The 5,463-nt window shown below is 39.9% G+C and overlaps 1 long non-coding RNA gene across 1 annotated transcript; it reads right to left on the minus strand.

The window, feature by feature from the left end:
* Positions 1–374: 374 nt before the first annotated feature.
* On the minus strand, positions 375–4,967 carry LOC118383984 (uncharacterized). The gene is made up of 4 exons (XR_004825781.2): positions 4,776–4,967; positions 2,920–3,129; positions 2,045–2,119; positions 375–1,191 (listed from the first exon to the last, which is right to left on the minus strand). It is a non-coding gene; the product is annotated as an uncharacterized LOC118383984 (long non-coding RNA).
* Between the last annotated feature and the right edge of the window lie 496 nt (positions 4,968–5,463).

The following is a 5,463-nucleotide window of genomic DNA, read 5'->3' on the forward strand; positions in this document are numbered from 1 at the left end:
TGTCTCTGATTGGGAACCATATTTAGGTAGCCGGGGTTTCACTGTGTATTTCGTGGGTGATTGTTCCTGTCTCTGTGTAGTTGTTCACCAGACAGGCTGTATAGGTTTTCACGTTCCGTTTGTTGTTTTTGTATATTTAATAGTTATTTCATGTATCGCTATTCTACATTAAAGAACATGAGTAACCACCACGCTGCATTTTGGTCCGACGCCGTTACAGTCGCTGCATCTTTGTGGCTCAAAACGTAATATTTTAAATTACTTTTCTGGATTCTAGGACAGTACCCGAGAGTAAATGAAGGTCATCCTATTCACTCTAAAAATATACCTGGTGGCTCAAGGCAAAGATGCACCTTATTTTAGAGGAGATGGAAAGTATATTATTACACAGAGAACACTGAGGACCACATGACAGTCAGTCTGAAAATGTCTAATGAATTGCATTGGCATACTGAAGTTCAACAGTTCAAAAACAATGTCTACAGATAATCAGTCATTTAAAAAAACACTAAGTTAACAGCATAGAAAAATAACATGGAGGCATGAGAAGTTCATAAATTATAATCCAGGCTTTTCCATAAACAAATCACAAAAAAGGTCAGAAATATTGTGAAAACTTTAAAAAGAGAAAATACAACTTGCAAGAGCAGTCCATGAGAAAACAGGGCTGGTTTGGGATTCAGCATAGGTATACAGTGGAGTTAATTCTCACTAAATTCCGTCACCGTCAAGATAATTCCTGCTTCATTTCAGAGAGAGGCTCTGTCCCAATTAGCGCTCATAACTCCCAGTGTGCACTTGTTCACCTCCCAGCACTAATTTAGAGGGAATTACTGCTGAATGGAATAAGAAATATGTTGGAAATTACCACTAGCCCATGCCTCCGCCAATTCAATGGTTTTAGTGAAAGAGTACACACACAGATTATTGGGACACACCCCTAGTGTGCATTTCATGGCAGGGAGGTAATTCTCATTTACAAGTTATAACATCTATTTTACACACTGAAGGTAGTGTGCCCATCATTGTTGTCTTACACCTGGCACTGTTCCCACAGTTCCACACAGACCCTGTCCCCATTATTCAGATTCAAAATGTCCGCACTGTCTCCATCAGCACCCTTGTGGTCATTGTAGACAAACGTACATAATGTGAAGTAGTAGACTCCCTTCACTGGATCTGTGAAGGTACCTGTAACAGAGGAGAATGTATTATGACAAAATACAATAATTGTCTAATGCTAATTCCTATTAGCTAAAGGTAATAGCCTAATACTAATTGCTTCCTCCAGCTCAGTCCAACACACACGCAAAGAGTTAATTCTACACACAGTATGTTTTTCATGTCAGTATTAATATTGAAATGTAATTTGCACATGCACTGAATGTGGTTCCGGTCACTTATGACTGGTTCCAGCAGCGCAGCCTTTGCATTCAGATTTACCATTTATGAATGGGTCCCGGCAGCATAGCCTAAGCATTTAGATTTACCACTCCCTGGGAAGTTTCACTTGAACAACCATCCAAGTCACAATTACAAGTGGCAACCTGAGAATATTGTTGCCTGAGTTGCCAAGATGTGATGTTTCACCACTGACATTTACACCAAAAGATGACAATTCAGTTTGACAACCACCTTATCAATATGGATACTGTAGTTGGTTTGACCATATTGTATATGTTAAGCAAGCTAGCTAAGTGTATTATTAGCAACATTAGCTTCCTTGTCAAGCTAGCTAAAATCTTATTGATTGAACAATTGTTCTGACCAAAGACCATATGAATGAAAGTCGTATTTCTGACTACGAAATAGGAAGTTCCACTGAGCACTTGAACGCAGCATAACTTCTGTGCCATGCAGTTTAACCTTGATTAATGTGAATACAAAGTATATCTTGAGATTGAGCAAAATGTAGGGAACATTTAAGTGCAGTGTTAATATCTGTAAGTAACATTTTCATTAATATGTTAATTTCTCAACATACATTATATACATATCACATCTAATATAATTATGCTAAAGTCATCTGACTTTTATTTTGTACCTTCAATCACTTTCTTCATTTCGATCACTTCAGTTTGAAATTCAACCTCTTTGGCAGTCAATTAAACTTTGATTTCTGTGAATATTAACAAAGCATACATTCAGATTATTTAGCATTATAAGACTTAAATATTCTATATCATATCTCATTTTAAAGTATGCTGAAGTAAAACAAATATTTGGAAAAACAATTAGCCAATGTTGCAGGCTAGCTAGACAACCTGATTACTACCACATAGATTTAACCTTCAGCCATCTAACCTTTATATTGTGCAGTATCTTCATCCACTTCCTTCAGTTTAACTACTTCAGCTTAAAAAGTCAAACTCGTATGCAGCAAATGTAACATTTTGAATTATGTGAATTGAACAAGCATACATTTTAAAGTAACTGTCTAGTGTATATGAGCATTTAAATATTCTGTTAATATTGTTGACTCATCATATACTCATGTGGCCAAAGCATAAATTGGAGAGAAAAGAAAACTTCAAAAACAATCAAACTTGCATCTCAAACAGACAGTTTCAAAAATGCTTGCCATTTCCTCATAGAGGAAGACATCACCCTGAGGAGGATGAGCTGGCCAATCAGCGGTCTACTTGCATTCATATTTTTTTTAAGACTGGTATATGCCCACCCCATTCAATTTGGGTATGCCAACACCATTCCAACACTGAAAAACTGCCTTTCAGCATACTTAAGTATTTTTGGAAGGAAAACTACTTCACTCGTATTGTAATTAATTATGGGAAATATTTCATAGAAATCTGCAAACACTCTACAGTTACTTTAAAATGAGATGTGATAAAGTAAAGCATGTCGAAATAAACAAAATATTCAGGAAGGCACCTAGCCAACGCAACTAAGGTTCTGTACCTTCATTGTCTTTCAGTTTGCACATTCCTTTCTGTGGCAAAGAAATTGGCACCCAAAGCTCTGTTGCGCCGAAGTGTTTAGCTGAGCCTCCAAGTGTCTCAGTTTGTCTACTTCAGCGATCAGGCCTCACTGGCATGGGTGAACAGGGGAAATCTTTGGAGTTTCTCGGCAGTTGGCATCCGATATGTTGCTTCACTGCCCCCAACTGGACTATAACACAAATCCATTATACATTGTGATACAAAATGGGAAAATACAAAAATACAAAAATACAAAATAAAAGACCCTTCCAGCTAACCCTACACTAATTAAAAACCCACTATTTACTGAGCTGAAATAAAAAATGACAAAAATTGTATATTCGCACAAAAAACATATTAAACAAATTGTGCACAAATGTGTTTACATCCCCATTAGTGAGCATTTCTCCTTTGTCAAGCTAATCCATCCACCTGACAAGAAGCTGATTAAACAGCATGATTGTTACACAGGTGCACCTGGTGCTGGAGACAATAAAATGGCACTAAAATATGCAGTTGTCACACACAACACCACAGATGTCTCAAGTTCAGGGAGCATGCAATTGGCATGCTGACTGCAGAAATGTCCACCAAGAGCTGTTGCCAGAGAATTTAATGTTAATTTCTCTACCATAAGCCACCTCCAATGTCATTTTAGAGAATTTGGTAGTACGTCCAACCAGCCTCACAACCGCAGACCACATGTAACCATGCCAGCCCAGGACCTCCACATCCGGCTTCTTCACCTGCGAGATCGTCTGAGACTAGCCACCCGGACAGCTGATGAAACAGAGGAGTATTTTTGTCTGTAATAAAGCCCTTTTGTGGGGAAAAACATCCTGATTAGCAGGGCCTGGCTACCCAGTGGGTGCCCCACCTCAACCTGCCTCTCTCGCACCGGACACTCCCAATCCCCAGCAACACGAGCACCCCTACAGTTGACAACTTTATCCACCGAAACTACACAATCCTCTAGCCCATGCCCTGTTGAACACTTCCCACATCTTGGAATCTCGCGCCTACGAACTGCAGCAACATGACCATAAACATTGCACCCGAAACAGTGCGGTGGATTCTGCACAAAAGCTCTAACAGGATAACTGATATATCCTAACATAACTTTGTCGGGTAAAGACGTAAAAGGACTGACAGTGACTCCTTTGCATCGCACCAAACAGCAGGCATCACAAACACTAGGAATCTTCAACTTCAATTATTCCACCTCCACACTTAATGCTACCACATACATCGCTCCTTTCAATGGGGCCCTGCTCCTAAGAGCAAAGCAAGAAACAGATCTTGACCCAAGTTGTGTGACACAGAGCACCCACTCCCTCTGATCAGTAGAAACAAACATACAAAGTTCACTACAGGTTATCTTCACTGACTCAACTGCACCCAATGCCTTGTTCACCCACCCTGAAACTACAAATGGATCCATTTCCTCCAAAAATGACACTCTACTGGACCAGATTCTTCTTTATCAAGTCCATTGATACCTGGCTCGTGTTCCAAGCTCTTCGCCACACCTTCCACCTCACTTAGTGTAATCATTCACTGCCATTTCACCTCAAGAACTCGATCTGGCGCACAGCACACTCAGATTCGAATTTCACAACACTCTTCAACACCCCAGCTCCATTTTGATCACTATCTCTCTTCATTTCAAATCCCACCTCTGCTTTCCGCATTCTGTTCAATCTCTTATTTCCCTAATTCCTTCCTCCTCAAAAATCCACCTTTCTGTGTCCCTGCCCCAATATTCCTCTTCTCATGACTTTGCTTGTGGCCTGGAGGCATCACGACTTAACTCCATCTCATAATAGTCCGGCTCACCTCAGAAACATGTATTTTCCAGGCACCAACATTTTGAGAGCATGTTCAGTACCTTCTCAGCCAAAGGAAATCTTGGAGTTCTGTAACAAGATGGAGGTGCCTCAATTAAATTAAATATGATAGCAATGAGATTGTGAGCTTGCTATTGGTCAGTTTGAACTAATTGGTTGTGTTTGTGTTAATTGATTGCAGGTGTGATCGTGACCGGCATTTCCAGAGGTGCGTTCAGTTCACTTAAATGTTTGATACGTTGTGTAATGGTTTGTCCTGAATGACATGTTTCTTCTAAACGTTCATGTATGTTGTTGAACAGACTTTGAGGTATGTTTGCTCCCGTTTGGTGGGTGTGGCTTGAAGCAATGAGTGACGTATATAAAGGGCAGTGGAAAAGCTGACAGCATTCCCTAACCCCTCCCTGTTTTTCCAACTAGTCGTTCAGTAAAGTACAGTTTTTGTTCAATTGAACTATCCAGAATGTAAAAACATAATGAATGCAACCTTGTTATCTTAAAGGGGGAGCTTCTATTTGACAAATTCAGGTAGGTCCTTCCCTGTTCTGTCTGCTCGGTTTGGTTCTTAAATGGTAAATGATTTCCGTTGCTAGACGTAATGAACACACCCCTGGGTTTTTAGCCTGCTCATTATAGTGCCAATCAGCAGTAGAAGCAACTGTAGAGGTGAACATAGG

This window comes from Oncorhynchus keta, chromosome 4 (genome assembly GCF_023373465.1).
Source record: "Oncorhynchus keta strain PuntledgeMale-10-30-2019 chromosome 4, Oket_V2, whole genome shotgun sequence".
Classification (NCBI taxonomy): domain Eukaryota; kingdom Metazoa; phylum Chordata; class Actinopteri; order Salmoniformes; family Salmonidae; genus Oncorhynchus; species Oncorhynchus keta.